Source organism: Sarcophilus harrisii, chromosome 1, assembly GCF_902635505.1.
Source record: "Sarcophilus harrisii chromosome 1, mSarHar1.11, whole genome shotgun sequence".
Taxonomy (NCBI): domain Eukaryota; kingdom Metazoa; phylum Chordata; class Mammalia; order Dasyuromorphia; family Dasyuridae; genus Sarcophilus; species Sarcophilus harrisii.
This window is the reverse complement of record NC_045426.1, coordinates 377,935,985-377,954,550: the sequence shown is the minus strand read 5'-3', so window position 1 is coordinate 377,954,550 and position 18,566 is coordinate 377,935,985.

Below are 18,566 nucleotides of genomic sequence, written 5' to 3'. Positions count from 1 at the left end.
TTTTCTTCCCATTTTACAGAAAAGGAAACTGGAGCTTAGTTATATTAAGGGACTTTAATAAGGTCACTTGACCCGTAATTGCAGAAGTATGACTTTTATGACTGTAAGATATTCCTATTAAATGGTTCCCTTATACATCACACATTTGTACAAAAGAAAGAAATAGAAGAAGCAGGGAGATGAAGTTATTCGTATACCCATCTTTCCTAAGCCAAACCATCCATACCCAGGGACCAGGTGAGAAAAACTGATACTCTTTATCTCCAATCTTACTGCCAGTCTTCTTCCTTTCCAATTCCTAAATGAATTCCCACCATTTAAATGTTTAACAGAAAGATTTCTGTAGGAAACATACACACATATATACATGTGTGTATATCTTTATATACATAATATAGACACACATATAGATATGTGTGTGTGTATATATATAGTATATGTATATATATACCTAGCATACAACCTTAAGTTTAATTTGCATTAGCATTTTTCTATAACTTTTTAAAGTCTAGATGATAAATCATTAAAACAATAAAGCCTTGATTTGTAGATTTTACTTATTTCCTATGTGTAAATGTTTACAATGAGAATTTTAAAATTAACTATAATTTGTTTCAAATTGACTCCAGTTCTATTTCCCTCTTTACATTCTTCCCCTTCTCCCCCTACAACATGACTTCCCTAACCCTGTATAATGAAACCCATAAATCCCATAAAACTTTGTCATATGTACAATAGCTATCTATCATATTTCATAAAGTTAAAAATAATTTTAAAACCATAAACAAGTACTGGCGATATTATTAGTTATCTTACAAATAGTGACCTACCTTGACTTCCATATTTGTCGTTATTTCTTTCTCATTTGTTTTTAGAAAGATTTACAATACCAAGAGTATGATATCAAGCTATATTTTACCATTAGTAGAGACATCCAGGTAGTGCAGTGGATAGAGTGCTGGGTCTAAAGTCAGGAAGTCGTGATTTCAAGTCTTGCCTCAGACACTTACCACAAGTGACCACAAGTCATTTAACCTCTGCTTTTCTCAATTTCCTCAACTTTAAAATGGATATAATAACAGCACCTACTTCTCAGGGTTGTTGTGAGGATCCAATAGATAATATCTGTAAAGCACTTAGCACACAGTACCTGGCAACCTGGGGATCCTTTGGTAGGTTTTAATGGTACCCACTTTTATTTGAGTTTGACTCCACTGCCCTATAACAATGAAATCACAAGTCAAGCAAATCACAAGTCAAGGGATCAATAACCATTTATTAAGAGATTACTGTGTGCCAGGTGCTATGCTTAGTACTGATAATGCAAAGGCAAAAAAGAAAAAGAAAAGAAATCTCAAGCATTAGTAGTTGGGAAGGGGAGTTTCTAGGCAGGAGGATTTTTCAGGTCTCTGTGATCTCATCAATCATTTATTCTGTTTACATCTGGGGCCAGTCCTATTTGGAGACTTCAATTTTTGGCCAATTTCCCCCTTCAAATCTCTCAGTGCAGAGATGCTACTATGTCATATATCCAGACCTTTTTTTAGGGTGGTTGCAGCTGGGACAATCTCACTCTGAAGTGTAAAAAGTAAACACAGATCTTTCATTTCCCTACTCCCTCCAAAAAAAGGAAAAATATCTCTGTCTCAAAAAATTCCACTGCAAGAACTAGATGATAAGCTCTTTTTCCCCCCCATGAAGTCCCTGCCCTAAGATTCAGTGTTTGAAGGCAGGAAGAAACATGAATCGAGTCACTGATTAGGTAGGCTCTTTCTATATTTTGTCTTGGTGGGATTCCCAAACTCCTTTATTTATATCTGAATTATTAGAAGATGAATGCTGGCCATCACACGATATAATGAGATTCAGAGAATAAAAATCAAATGCATCAAGTCAAAGGAAATCAGAGTCAGGCAGAAGGGTCCTCAGAGAGGAGAACAAAAGCGATAAGGACAAAGAAAAAAGAAAGCGAGTGAAGAAAAGGTGGGATAATGAGTAGAGAAAAGAGAAAAAGGCATTAGATGAGCATGAGCAATAAAGGAAGTGTCACTCACGATGAGTCTCCCCTCAGCAAAGCCCCCAGTGCTTTCAAAAAAGGTATGAGGGGATAATTCCTGCCAAGAGCTCGAAATGAATTCTTTGGGCAAGAAGTTGTCAGGGGTTAAATGGAAACAACTATTCTACTTTCCAAGGCTCCATTCACCATCTTTCTATACATATGGATATAAGTGCCCCTTCCTGGACATAATTGCCTTAAGCAGGTTGGTTCTCCTATTGGAATAAAAACTTCTTGAAATCAGGTACTGTCTTTGTTTTTGTATTTATATACATTCATTCACTACCATCAACCCATCTTTCTACGACTAGCTAGATACACGTCTAACTTAGAAAACTGCAATCACCCTCCATTTGGTGAAATATTTGAAATCTTAGTGTTTTTAATGATGTAAATCATTCACTTATGGCAGAAATGATTCATTTTGTCCTTCATTTTTATTGTATCCAGCACAGGACCAGGATCATATTGGCCACTCTGTTGATTACTTTATTGAGAGACATGAAAGAATAGCTAATAACATATCACAGGATATAATCATGCTCATGATTTGCGGTAGTAACTCTCATGCTTGTAAGGAGTCACTGGAGAATTAGAGAAAATCATTTGGTCTTAGAGTAGCCATGGAAAGACTTCTTGGCAGGGGTACAATATGAGTTCAACCTTTCAGGATGTGTAGGACTGATGTAGTAAGAAATGAGTACAGTAGGCATTCTGGATGAAGCAGATCTCATTTTTTCAAGAACAGGTAGGAATCAAAGCTTTTGATTCACCGGAATAAAATGCAAAATTATGAATATTTTGTGGTAGTCAGATGTTGTTGATGTGAAAGCAGAAATGTGGACCAGGAAAATGGACTGTTATGATCTTTCTTTTTTGGCTTAGAGCTTAATTTCTGTTCTTGTCTAACTCATTTGCATCTCAATCAGAGAAACAGAGAAGATCCTGGGAATAAAGAGGGGTGGGATTATAGTCCTAATTTCTACATGATTATTGTAGCATTTTGGGGCAGTTTTATAATGTATTTGGGGAGTCACATAATTCCCTTAAGGGGTCACAAGAAATTCTAAAACTCCAAATTAGTTAATTGATTGTAATTGTGCATTTTGTATTATTATAAGGTACAGGTAGTTATTTGAGTAAAATTAATTTAACCTTGGAGGTACTTCAATTGGTTTTCTTGGCTGTTGGCTTAACTAAGTGTAGTATATTTATTGTCCCATTAGTTATACATTAAGAAAGTTTAGATTGCCCTTTAGAGAGAGGCTTTCGAGTCAACACACCTTTGTAGACAGGAAGAGAGAATCAATAGATGGCCATGAAAATCTCAAGCCCAATAAATGGTAGCAGCAAGTGTCTCAGTATCTAAAGATTTTTAGTAAAGACATTGCAATCCCCAGTGAGATATAAAGATGTGACACTCATCACAAAGAAGGAATATGCAATAGAGATCACATGTACCTCAAAAGATAACACACTCGGGAAAGAAGAACTTTAGTTCAGATATCATCCCTGGTGTTCATAATCTGGGGATTTTAGGCAATCTCTTAATTTTCCTGGACTTCATTTTGCTTATCTGTAAAATCAGAATATTGGATTCCACAGTCTCTAATGTTCTTTTCAACTCTAGGTCTATTGTTCAGCAGAAAGCAGCAGTAAGCTGCAAAATGACAATACCAAAGGACATCAGTTGCCCTACAACATGTTTGAGAGTTGTCCTGCTCACACATGGGGGGCATTTTATGTGCTTCAGACATGTTCTTGGTATATGTTCACATATGGCCCAAAGCCATATCTACTTCCTTATTTATCTATGCAGGTTTCTTGGTCATATGTTCACTGTGTGTGCACCCCCTCCCTCAGGTAGTACAAACATGCAGGGCAATATACTCCATACATATATAGGGATTTTTTTTTAACCATTTCATTTTCTGTACTATTTTTCTCTGGATAGGTATTAAAAAGTAAACACATTTGTAAAGAAACCTGAGTTATGTTTCAGAGAATAAACTGAACCACAGAGTGTCCCAAACTTGGAGTATTTTAAAAGGGGCCAATTTGGCAGGGGGTGGTTCCAAAGGTGCCACACACAAATAAATAAAATGACATGGTTTATTATGATGTGTGACACATTTACATATTACAGAAAGAGTTGGGACAAAGTAATGAATGACAGAATCATGGGAGGAATGCCATGAGGTTCTGAAGTTTGGCTGTTGGATTAAGCTGGATAATTCACACAAGGATTGAATCAATCTGATGAGTCCTCAATGCTCATCCTTTTAGAAAATTCTATTATGGCTCTCTCTCTCAGTCTATCTGTATTTCGCTCCCCCCCCCCCCCCCCCCACCTTCTTTCTCCCTATTGAATGATTTGAGTGTCTCCTTTTGTTTCAATATCTATCAAAAAGGACTGCGGACAATTTTGAGTTACTAAAATCAAGGTCTACCTTGGGCCCTGCTTCTGTGATATTGGGCAAATCACTCCCTGAATCTCAGTTTATTTATCTGTAAAAGGTTCTAAGTGGATCCCAAGATTCATTCCATCTCTAAAGCTCAGTTCCTATGCTTCTCACGTTGACACATGCCTGATTTAGATGATCAATGTTCCTAACATGAGGGGGTTCTTTACTCAGATTTCTTTTCCTAAAGCAAAGACTTTTGCTGACATGGTATCATAAGAATTGTAATTACAGAATATTCTCCCTCCTCGTAAACATGGGGTGCATTCTCCCACAAATGCACATTAGCATCGGGGCAAAAAATGGGTAAAACCTTAAAATATATGGTAATTAGATCTATGTTCCCTGTGTGGAACATATGTGGCTAATGCAGAACCTGCCTCCAAGCAGTCTTTTTCCACTGCTGCTACTCCTTGAGTGCAGTGTTTCTGCTGGACTCAGGACACAGCCTAGCTATTCTTTTGTTCCTCTGTTAAAGCATCAGCAAAGCCACAGAAGAGAGAGTGAGCAGCTTTTGTGAAAGCAGTGGAGAGACTAGTGTAACAGGTTTAAAAAAAATCTCTTCCCTCCTCCCTCCCTCCCACCCTGTATTTTTTCTTGTAGTTCTTAGGACATCTTTCCTGGGGCACTATTAAAAGCCTTCCTTTTGATCATCCTTTATTCAAAGGCACTGTATCCTTCATTTTCCCTTTTATGGAAAAGACCCAACCAGTTAATAATTCACCAAGGGGCTCTACCTATAGTTATCAGTCCATCTGCAACATGTTCTGGAATCGATTTCCTCAGCTCAAGCCTGTGCCGTGTTCCTTTAAATACACTACGATCTACAGCTTGATCTGCTGATCCCTATCTGTCATATTAACAAATCCTATGATTTCCACCATTCTCTCCCCAGTGTCAGTGGGAGGCCAGCAGGGGCAAATCAGCAATGCCATCTTCAGTTACCTTGGGATCCTTCTGCTGGTTTGAGTTTTACAAGGTCAGGTAGCTCGGAGTATTTGCTGTAGATGAGATTAGAGGCTGCTAATACCCAGGGCCTGACCTTGGGAAAATTAGGAAACCTTTCCAGGCTTCTGGTGTCCCTACACTACTGCCAGAATACTCAGGGCACTGCTTCCCATGCTACTTTCTCTCCAAGAGTCCCATCACACCTTTTTTTTCCCCCTCCCAATACTTCCACCCCCTCATACGAAAACCATTATTTCATCCTTTCAGCCCTTCAGAAGTTGCCAGCTAGAAAATCTATGATAAACTAATTCATGCTAAGTTGTTTACGAATTAGGTTGCTCCCCCATTTCAGGGATGATGAGACTTTGAAGGATGTCTCTGAATCAAGTAATACCTTATACCAAAAGAATGATCTTTGGGGGGAAGAATTACCACTTCTATGTCAGGCTTGTGAAGAAATCACTGGGGACTTGTTGGAAGGGTGGATAGGCAGACCTTGCAAGTACCTCTATGCCAGGATTTGAAAGGAAATCCATATTGAGCTTAGTTTCTGTTTGAAGGAAAAATTCTAGAAGTTGAAGGGATATGAGCCTGGAGGGAAGTGTTCAACATCTGCCAAACCTGAGGTAAACTCAATCAAAGAAGAAGTAAATATACATTATGTGCTGAGTATATTCTGTGTGCAGAGTACAATGCATGGAAACTGGGAAACATAAAAAGCTTATATAAGACATGGTTTCTGCCATCTTCATCCTCCTCATCATCATTTATGTAGTGCTTGTACCAGGCACTGGGCTAAGCACTTTACAATTATTATTCTATTTGATCCTTACAGCAACCCTCTAAGGCAAATGCTATTATTATCCCTATTTTATAGATAAGCAAACTAAGGCAGACAGAATTTAAGTTGCCTGGGGGCACACAGCTAGTGAGTGTCAAAGGCTGAATTTGAATTCAGATCTTCCCGACTGCTTGTATTTTGTGCACTATGGCTCTCCTCAGCTGCTCCATTGAGGAGAAAACAGTCTAGTATGAGAAGAAACACACATAGGTATAATTCAAATGTAATTTGATAATTGAATTTTAACATTGCAAGACAAAGTAATGTAGAAAAAGAACTCTATAGGATTAAGAGTGCTAAGAAAGCCTGAGAGATGTGACTGGATTCAGAAAGAATTTGGTACAATTCATAATCTTTTATTCTATATCTATTATAGACAAGGCTCTGGGCACAGAGAGAGCAAAAATAACATAGTTCTTGTCCTTGAGAAGCGTTTAGTCTATGAAAGGGTCAAAATATAGAGATATAGATAAATAATGATGATTTAAATTATGATAGAGATCAAGGACAGATCTGGACAAAATGCTCTGGCTATATTCCATGAAGAAGAGGACAGATTTTACCTTGAGGGAATAAGAAGACTTTAGGAAGGAGATAATAAACAAAAGATTGTGTTCTTGCATTTAAAAACATGAATTTCTTATATGTATCATAGATTTACAGCGGAAGGGTACCCTAGAGACCAACTAGTCTACTTCATTTATTTTACACATAAGGAAACTAAGGCTCTGACATCTGAGCTGAAGCTTGAAGGAAGAAAGGAAGTTATGGATGAAGAGAAAATACATTCCAAACAGAAGGCTAAAGTTATTGTTTGGCCAAGGGCTGTCTTTGAAAATTTAAATATCCTTGAGATGGGATAGCACCCTAAGCCAAGCTAGAATATTCCAACTGATCCATAGTGCAAAGTATGTGAAATAAAGTAATAATGCTAGAATGGTAGGTTGGAGAAAGTCTATAAAGGACCTTAAAGAATTTGTATTTTATACCATAAATAAAAGAAACCACTAAGTTTTTTTTTTTTTTAATGTCAGGAATTGTGCCTTAGGAAAATTAAGAAATAGTCATCACATATTTGGGGAGAACAACAATCACAATGGATGACATTTATATATTGTTTGTTATACACATATATGTATGTGTGTATGTATATGTATATATACACATACTATCTTTCTATAATCTTATTTGATCTCCACAATAACTCAGAAAAGTGTTATGATCCCCATCTTACAGATCAGTAAAATTCAGATTCAGAGAGATTGAATGATTTTTTCATGGTCACCCAGGTAATATCAGGGGCAAGATTTGACCTCACATGTCCAGGATGATGAATGACCTGCTGACCAAGACATATGAGTATTGGTTGTATGAAATGGTGATCTTTAACCTGGAAAGTTGGAGAGGTATATCATAGCTGTCTTTAAGTGTTTGATGGGTCGTTGTGTGGAAATAGGATTAGAATGTTTCTTCTTGGCCCTGAAGGCAGAATTAAGAATATATACCATCTTTGATGACAACCTAAGGGTTCCAAATCTTTGCCCAAGTATCCTCAATTTTCTTAAATAGCTGGAGTATACAATTTGCTCTTATGATAGAATTGTTTATGTAAGTGAAGTACACATCTTGCACATGAAAAACTGAAAGAATTGTAGACTCAAGGTTAAGTAGAGAACCAACACTTCCTCCATGGTGATTCAACAAGTAAAATGTCATCTAAGTGCCAATCATGTTCTAGGCATTCTTCTAGACTCTAGAAATAGGAATAAAAATTTTCATTTCATTGGTGTAGAACAAGGATTCTAATCTATAATATCCCCTTGTCTACTTCTGCTTCCCTCAAAATCCTTACTTGTTTAACTATCATCTGATATCTCTTTTACTTCCCATGGCTAAACTACTTGAGATCATTTCTATTTGATGACTTTACTTCCTTTGCTCTCAATCCCTTAACTTCTTTGCAGTCAATCATTTGACCTCATCATTCCACTGAAACTGCTCTCCAAAGTTACCAGTGAATCCTTAATCACCGCATCACATATTCACATAAAAATGTATGTAAATATATATATATATAAACATACATATATATGAAAATATATATATATCTTCATCTTTCTTGACCTCTTTGCAGCCACTGACAGTATTTTTTCATTTTCTTCTCAATACTCTATTATCTTTAGATTTTCATGATCCTGCTCTCTAATTTTCCCCTTACCTATTTGAATGATCCTTCTGAATTAATGAGATCATTCAAGTCAAATCTGGTGACTAGCTATATCCAAATACTCTTTCCTAGGCGGTCTTCTCAACTATTTTGTTTGGTGATCTCATCACCTATTTTAGATTCAATTATTAACTCTATGTTAATGTTTCTCAGATCTATATATGTGTTTCTCACCTCCTTAGTGACCTTCAGTATTGCCTACTGAACACCTCAAACTGGATGAATTGTAAATTCTTAAACTCAATACATCCAAGACTGAATTCATTATCATTTCCTCTCTCTAATCTATTCTCTATTTCTAACTTTCTTATAACTATTGAGAACATCACCATCCTTTCCCAGTCATTTAAGCTCACAACTATTTGTCTTCCTTGATTCCTTACTCTCATTCTCCATATTCAATCTGTTTTGAATCCTATTGATTCTATTTTTGAAATACTTCTTGTATTTACTCCCAACTCTTCTTTGAAACTGCTACCACACTGGTGTAGGATCTTATCATCTGACACTTGGATTATTGTAACAGCTTGCTTGTTGATTTCTCTAACTCAATTCTCTCCCCACCCCCTTTAGTCCATTCTTTACTCAGCTATCAAAATGGTTTTCTTAAAATGCAAATTTTACCATTCCACAGGTTCTCACCCTTATTTAATAAGGGTGAGAACCTGTGAAATGGTAAGATTTGTATTTTATGTTCCCTATTACATTCAGAGGAAAAATGTTATGAAATCTGTTTGGTGTTCAAAGCCCTTCATAATAGAGTCACATTCTACCTTTCCAATTTTATTCTTCATCTGACTACTTTTTAATCTAATAACACCTTTTTGCTGTCTCTCAAAGATACCTCATCTCCCCATTCTGTTCCTTTTCACTTTGCTTTCCCCATTGTCTCAAATGTCCCCTTCCTCATCTCTATTTATTAGTTTTTTTGGCTTCCCTCAATTCCCATTTTAAACCCCACCTACCCCAAAAAGACTCTTTTCAAGTGCTTTAATGAGAGATACTTCTTTTGGTTAATTATCTTTAATTTATACCACATGTCATGTTTGTATATAGTCCTTTAAATGTAGTTTCTCCTATTAACCTCTGGGTCTCTTGAAAGCAGGGACTATTTCTGTTTAGATTTTTTTTTTTTTTGAATCTTCAGCGCAGTGACTGACATATAATAGACACTTCATAAATAATTATTGAATTGACTGGTCAACTTCCTTTTATCAAGGCAGCTTGGCACCTTTTTTTGCAACTTAAAATCTAAGAAATTTGTCTAGGGCTCTAAACAATTGAACAAGGGTCACACCACCAGAATGATTTCACAGAATACAAAGAAAGGCAAAACAAACAAACAAAAACAAAACAACAAAACAACAACAACAACAAAAAACAAACCAAAAAAAAACCCAGTCCTGCATTGTCAAGTTCACATTCTAATGCTCCTATTTCTTTCTTATGAACCAAGAAATACCATTCTAATACTTCTTTGATGAGACAATATCAAATACTTTTCAAGTTTCAAGCTAAAGATCCCTTTATATTCAACTAACACTTAGACGTCTTCAACTGAAGGTCATTATCATCCTAGTCACTTGAGGTCAAATCTAACCCCTGATATTGTCAGTCAAAGACAGGACATGAGCCCAAAGCTTCTTTGATAGCTTTCTCTCCACTATTCCATGAGAGATATAGGGATCCCCTCTAGATTGGAAGTACTTAATGCCATGTCAAATCCACATAGATTTATGATATCTACAATAATATAATTCAATGGATTAATCGAATTCCATTTATATGCCTATTACTGTGCCAATCATGTGGGGTCACATGAGAAATATACAACATGGTTTTGCCCTTGAGGAGCTATAAGCTGTAACTGAAAAAATCATTTTTATGGGATACTTAAGAAAATGCTAGTGTACTATATATAACTAAGTGCTAGACTATGTAGCTTAGGCTTTATATGCTACAGGATGTTGGAAAATAGGAAAATGACTTCAGAAAGACTAGAGGAGACCAGTATAATGGAATAGATGAAATTTGATCTGTGCTTTGAAGGAGAAGTAAAATTCAGATAGGCTATTTTAGTCTATGTGAGGGGTCATTCATTTCAAAATGGAAAACTGAATTTGTAGGGTAGTGGAGGGACTGGGAATACCTAGGAGTTAATGGGAGATAAATATATACAGGAAATAGGGCAAATTATGGAAAACCTTGAATGCCAAGGTGATAAGTTTTCATTTTAATTCAATAGATGGGTAGTCTTTATAAATCACTGATCAAATCAGGGTTACAACAATTATATTAATAAATTAGTGATTTCATCTTGGTATTCTTTAATAGTATTAGACATTTCTGTTATATAGATAGATAGATAGATAAAACAACACACAAAAAAATTAAGCAATTATCTCAATTACTCAGTCTGAGAAACTTGTATCTGTTTGGGTTTGAGTGGTTTATCCTGGCTGCCTACATTGGTCCTGTCCACTTGTTGATGTCTCTGTTGTTTTCCTTCCCTATATTTCCATAGACATGGCTGTGGAAATCCTCTGAGAAGCAGCCCACTATCTTTCTCTGGTAACTCTATCTTTTTGTTTGGCTAATGAAAAGACCTATATTTGAATTAGGATTTCCTTCCCCTCCACCACACACAAAAACACACTTTCCCTCTTCACCACATCTGCTATACATCTTTCAATTTTTTCTACAAATTCTCATAAAATTTAGTTTAAGTCATACTAAACCAAATGTAGGAATTAACTGTTTAATCTGTTTATTCAGCAGGTTTTTCACTTATATGAGTCTCTCTACCTCTACCACCCCAACCTAAGTTTTAAATTTGATGAGAGCAGGGACTATTTTCTTATATTTTCAATAAAGATTTTTGGGCTCATTGATTGAATAAGAAACCATATTTTATTTCCTTGAACTGAAAATTGTTCTGTAAACAGTGATCTTACATTTTAACACCATGGATGTAGGTAATAGCCTCTCACACACTCAAGGTGAGGGGCCAGGGCCTGGAGACATGACACATAGCTAGAAATACAAAATGAAGCTGGAGGTGGTGGGGGAAACATAAAAGTGGATGAATCTAGAAGTCAGTATTTATAGTGAAGCCAAATCTCTAGAACAGGGTTAACAGTTCAGTATGTGTAAATGTGTTTGAGGTTGGGGAGACACAGGGTAATAAGTAGGGACAGCAAGAAAAATTGACAGCAAAAGCCAAGAAGATAGACTGAAGTTTATGTTGTCCAGCACTATGTAGAGTCAAAAAGATAGCCTATTTTGGAAGACAAAATAGGATTCAGAACTTAAGCAAACAAAAGAAGCATAAGAAATGAAGATGAAAAGTTCAAATGATGTTTATGTAGCACTAAATATTTCCATGTGCAGTTTGGGGTTGAGGTTGGATTTTTCTTTTCTTTAAGATGATAAGTTTGTTTCTGAAGAAAAAGGTGGTGACCCAGAAAAAGGTGGCATCCATCTTAAATATTTAGCTCTAAAATGTATTATTCCAATTTAAATACCAAATAGTTTTAAATACTATTCTAAGTACAATCAGTAGGGCATTTGACTCCATGAAATTTTAATAGCACTTCTACTTTCTCAAAGTTTCTTAAGTTGACCTTAGAATCCCCACTTCCATACCATGTTTCATTTTCGGCACTACAGTTATTAGACTCACAGGGAGAACTTGTCTTCCTCTTTCTTTGCTCCCCCTTATTATTCATTTCTTTAAAATCTGATTTTGATATGGAAAGTAGAGTATGATTTTTTTTAATTCAATAAGCTACTTGCAGAGCCATCACCTGGATTCTGTGAATACAATCCTTGGAGCCCACATATATAGAAAGGAAGCATTAGCAATTAGAATTTCAAGTGTGAAGGAGCTCTTAAATTGGGTCTCCCATCCTCCAAGCTGGAGAAATTCTCCAGAGATTTGCTGAACATCAGATCTGGAAGGCGGCCACTTGAAATTCCTCTAACAAAAACAGAATGAAAAGTGAATAGAAACAAAGGTGTAAAGATAAATGCAGATGTGAGTTATGAAAGTGTTATAAAAGGTCCCCAAGGAAAGACGTAGGACTTACGCTGAGGGAGGAAATCTTATCAAGTGTTCCAATGTATAAATATTGAAAAGCTTCCTAAAAGGTTAGCCCCTTTGCTAGATGTCAGCATGTTCTTTTCAAGATCCAACTCGAAGCAAATTGCCTGTGAAAGGGGAAAAAAGGAGAGCTCCCTGACAGAAGACCTTCAAACATTTTTTTTTTTTTGGCTCTCCAATACTGAATATCCGAGTAGATGCACTTAAACTTCTCTATAATGCCTTGCTTATACAACACCCACTTCTGCCTTCAGCTGTGATTTACTCTGAGTCCTGCCTCACTTGCTATAAAATGCTCTCTCTGCCAATAACACCTCTGCAAAATCTCCTTTAAGTAAAGCATTCTTTGCACCTACACTGTTGCTTTGAAAGCTGCCATCTGGTCTAATTCGGCTCTATTTTAAGCTCCTGAATCACATGACTTAAATCCACATAAGTGTTGATTGTACATGATTGCCTTTATTGATTCCTGCTTGGACTCAACTTGTTTCAGAGCTTTTATACAACTTTAGATCCAACATTTTATTTTCACTTTTCCATTCTCTCTCTCTCTCTCAATCTCTCTCTCTCTCTCTCTCTCTCTCTCTCTCTCTCTCTCTCTCTTTTTCTCTCTCCCCCTCATTTCTTCCCTCCTTCCTTCCTTTCCTCTCTTCCTTCCACCTTTCTTCCCCCTCTCCTTTCTTTCTTCCCTCCCTCTCTTTCCTTTCTTTCCTCCCTTCCCCCTTTTCTTCTTCCCTTCCTCTTTTCTTTCCTTCCCTCCCTCTCCCCCTCTCTCTGTCTCTCTTCTCTCAACCTCCTCTCTCTCCATCTCTGTCTGCATCTCTTTCTCTAAGGGTATTGAATTAACCCAGATTAGGGAAGCTATAAACCTATTACTTTTACTTTTAACTCCTGACCTTACATTGGTGTTTCTCACTTAAATAAATCAGCCAAAACAATATCATAACTTTTAATCACAAAACACAGAGAAAAAAACAAAATAGAAGGCAAAAGCACAAAAGATTATAATATAACTGCCACTACCTATGTATCACTTTTCTACTAACAGACATGATTTTAAAAAGAAAGTTAATAAAAAAGAAAAAAAAAACTTGCAGAAACCTAGCAGGGAGGAACAAGAATAGGATAATGTATGTGTTCAGGATGGCTTACAATGCTGGAGTGTAAGTCTTGATGTCCTCAACCTCTTTTGAGAAAAGTTCACCTCCTATTATCTACTAGATAGGGCTGCCCTTCCTGCCTCTCCATTTTTGTTCTGAATGAAGCTACTTCTCTTCTGGCTATTCTTTTCAAGCTGAGGAAGCAATGTTAAACTCTTATAACAAAAGAAGATATCCTAAGCCAAGAGTCTTAAGAAATATTCAAATTTGTTCTTTGACTGGGCTCTGAGTTTGTATTACTTCTCTTTGCAAAATAATTTCTATAAGCTTGCAATATATAGAACTGTTAAGTTTTACTTAGTATTATCTAAAGGATTTCTTCTTTTCAGGCACTAAAGGACAATGAGTTTTGTTTTTCATTATTCCACTAGCTCTTCAAATACCAGAGTTTTTTTTTTGTTGTTGTTGTTTTGTTTTTTGTTTATTTGTTTTTGCTTTTCCTCCCAACCAATGCAATCAGGTCTTTGAACAGTAGTTTTCTTCCAGTCAAATCATCTCCCAATAGTAGCTGAAAAAAACTGTTTTCCTCCACTCAACTGCTTTTGGCTGGACTTAGCTCAGAGAAACTGCTTTTTTTTCCTTTATCTTTCTTCAGTATGGTTTATGCCATCCTGCTTATGGGTTTCCTTCTGTTTTTTCACCATATGTCTCTTTCATTGCTGATACAGCTATTTTGGTTATTGCCTTCCAAATAAGATGACATCCTAAATGGAGAAAGTCTGCCCAACTTCGCAATACCTATTTCAGGGGGGAAAAAACCCTAGGAAGTGTACCAAATCAAATAGAGATGAAGAAATGCAAGGTGAAGCAAGAGTAAATCGCTTCTTCCATTCTAGAATTGCACCAAAGTCAACCAATATCCTATTGCCAATAAGTGCTAAAAGCTAGCATTGTGTAAAATACAATACTGTAGCCTTATAGCTCAACCAGAGTAAAGCCAAATACACATGTAGCCTACAGAACTCTCTTTGTGGAAAGCAAGGGGAAGCAAAGAATCATATGAGAAAATCTCTGATTAATTGTAAATTCATGTTAGGGACCTGGGGAATTGTAATGACTAGTATGCATTCAGAAGCAAAAATAAATAAACAAATATAACATAAATAAATATGTGAATATATAAATGAATAAAATACAGGTATTATCAGGATCAGGGTACACTACAATTTTGAGATCTCTAGAACCCTGTAATGAGATACCATAGAGAGATTTGAAGATCAGCACTATGACCTCAAAGATCTTGGGGCATCTAACCATGTGAAGCAGAGGTCAGTACAGTTATGTAGAGAACATTTGTTGAGACAAAAATAGGCAATCACCCCAGCCATAAATGAAGTAAGGAATAAAATCTGACCCTAGAAAAGAGTCAGAGAAGAAAAAAGCTGAATTTTCAACATGAACTACATAATCATTCAGATGAAATGAAATTGATAAAAATGAAATTAAACCTGTTGAGGAAAGAATTAGAGAAGTAAAAATATTAGAAGGATAATTTGTGAATCTTACTCAAGAATGTGTTTCCTGAACACTAGACTAGATAAAAGAAAAATCAATGACTCCATAAGATAATAAGGGGAAAAAAACCCCCAAATTGGAAAAAAATGAATTAAATATATTATAATTAAAACAATTGAGTTGGAAAACAGAATAAGGAGATATAATTTAAAAATCACTAGATTCCCAAAAATAATGATTAAAAAAAAGTTGGATGGTATATTTTAAGAAGTAATGAAAACAAAAACAATAATTAAAAAAAAAAAAAAAGGTCTACTAGAACCAGAGGGCAAAGATAGAAAGAATCCACCAATCACCATTGGAAAGGAAGCCCCAAAAGAAAATTAGCACCCAGAAAACAGAATTCCTACCTCAAAGACAAAATACTATTACCATCTAGAAAGAAGCAGTTCATGTATCAAGGTACCAGAGACATTGTCACACACAATGCTAGTTTCTATTATAAATGAGAGGAGATCTTGGAATACACTATTCTAAAGGCAGAAGATATACCAAGAATAACTTACCCTGAAAAGCTGAGTTTTTAAGCTTAAGAAGGGAAAAAATACTGTTATGGAATAGAGAATATATTTGAATAGAGAATCCAAGCATTCTGAAGAAAAACAAAGAGTGAATAAAAACTTTAAAGTCAAAAAAAAAAAAAAAAAAAAACAAAGGTACATCTATTTGAGCAATTGGAAAGGGTTATATGATTCTGTAGTGCTAAGATTCTAATGAGGAGAAAGAAACAAATGTCCATTTATAACTTAAATGTTTCAAGGGACATTGAAGGAATTAATAAATAAAACAGAGGATCTGTAGATTTGCTAATTCTATTCTAAATATTTTCTTTTCCTATATATATTTATATTTTCAAAATATATACATGGATAATTTTAGACATTCACCTTTACAAAATTTTGTATTCTATTTTTCCCTCTCCTTCCCCTCACCCCCTCCCCTAGATGCCAAGTAATCCAATATATGTTAAACATGGGCAATTCTTTCATATATATTTCCACAATTATTATGCTGCACAAGAAAAATCAGATCAAAAAGGAAAAAAAAATGAGAAAGAAAACAATATGCAAGCAAACAATAACAAAAAGAGTGAAAATACTATATTGTGATCCAAACTTAATTCCCACAGTCCTATCTGGGTGTAGATGGCTCTTTTCATCACAAGACCCTTGGAACTGGTATCAATCCTCTCATTGTCAAAGAGAGCCATGTCCATCAAAACTGATCTTTGTATAATACTGATGTTGTTGTGTACAATGATCTTCTGGTTCTGCTCACTTCACTTAGCATCAGTTCATGTATGTCTCTCTAGGCCTCTCTGTATTCATCCTGCTAGACATTTCTTATAGAACAATAATATTCCATAACATTCATATACCATAATTTATTCAGCCATTCTCCAGTTGATGGGCATCCACTCACTTTCCAGTTTCTTGCCACTATAAAAAGGGCTGCCACTAATATTTTTTACACATGTGGGTCCCTTTCCCACTTTTATGATTTTTTTGGGGGGGATAAAAGCCCAGTTATTCTAAAAATTTTTAAAGGGAGAATGAGAAGGGATATAAAAAGGAATATCCTATGGATGGAGTCATAGATAGGGTCATTGTACATGACAACATCAATATTATACAAAAATCAACTCTGATGGACATGGTCCTTCCTGGCTTCCTTCAAAATCAACATTAGGTCAAACCTTTGAACAGATTTTGGAGTGAAAGAACCCACAAATATTTTGAATATAACAAATTTCCAGCAGAAGATATCTTAGAAGAACTCCAGGAAAGATTTCTCTATTGGCCAGGGGAGAATGCAATCCAGTGCAGGTTCAGTGCAGGGAGGTCCAGGGCAGAGAAGCCTCACACACAGAATCTAGTGGGCGACTTTTAGCCAAAATCCAGCAGTGTTAGCTACTGTGTCCTGGTTCAGAAGGCCAGTGGATCAGCAGACCATCTTTGAGACCTCCAATGTACCGACAGAAGGCAAATAGCAAACTTCTTGAACTTCAGCATAACAGGCAGAACTTGATCAGGCTCACCCAACCCAGTGGGTAAGCCTGAAGCACTACCAGCCTCAGAGCTGAATAGAAAATTTGATCTTCAAATACAGAACTCAAGAAAAGCATAAAAAGTAAAAAGGGAAGAATAAAAAAAAACATTCTTTAAAGGTTAAAATGTTTACATCCCTACATGGAAAGATGATATGTATAAATCTTGAGAATTGTGTCTTTGTTAGAAGTATACATAAAGAGTGTAGCTATAAGTTGATTTAAATGTGTTGATATAAAAAAGCAACTAGGAGTGGAAAAGGGAGTGTACTGAAAAAGGAGGAAAGAGAATGTAAGATGGGGTAAATTATATCACATGAACAGACAAAAAAGATCTATTACAGTTGAAGGAAAGAAGGGAGGGGGGAAAACCATAGTTTGAACCCTAATCTCATTGGATTTGGCTCAAAGAGGGAATATATATTTAATTATATATTGACATAGAAACTTATCTCATGCTATAAGAAAGTAGGAGGGAAAAGAGGAAAGGAAAAGGGAAGGCTAATAGGAGGAAGGGCAGAAGTAGAAGTGGAAAACTATAAAAAGGGACAAGGGGCTGAAAAAAGAGGCCAGATTGAGGGATGTGATGGTCAAAACACTTGTGAGGAGGGAAAGGGGGAAAGGAGAGAGAAAAGTATAACTTTGGAAAAATAGGATGATGGGAAATACACAGTTAGTGATTTTAATTGTGAATGTGAATGGATTGAACTATCCCATAAAATGGAAGTGGATAGTAGACTGGATTAAAAGCTAGGATCCTACAATATGTTGTTTACAAGAAACACATTTGAAGCGGAGAGATATATTCAAAGTAAAAGTAAAAGGATAGAACAGAATCTATTATGCTTCAATTGAAGTAAAAAAAAGCAGAAGTAGCAACCCTAATGTCTGATCGAGCAAAAAAGAATACACTAGTGTGGAAAGAAGAAAGAAGGGAATGAAACTTGCTTTCTGGGGTACATAAAGATGAGAATATACAAACACAGGAAGGTGCAAGTGGACCTTCCTGTATCAAATGAACCTCTCTCTTACTTAAAATGACACATAAGTCCCATTTTTGAAGAAATACATTAAACACAATTGGAGCTGAGTGGGAGATATTTAGGGGTAAGATAATTCTGGGGAGGAAAGCAAAGCAAAACAATTTTGATTCTGAAGGATTATAAAAAGGAGAAAAGAGAAAGGTGAAGAGAGAAGAAAAAAGATTT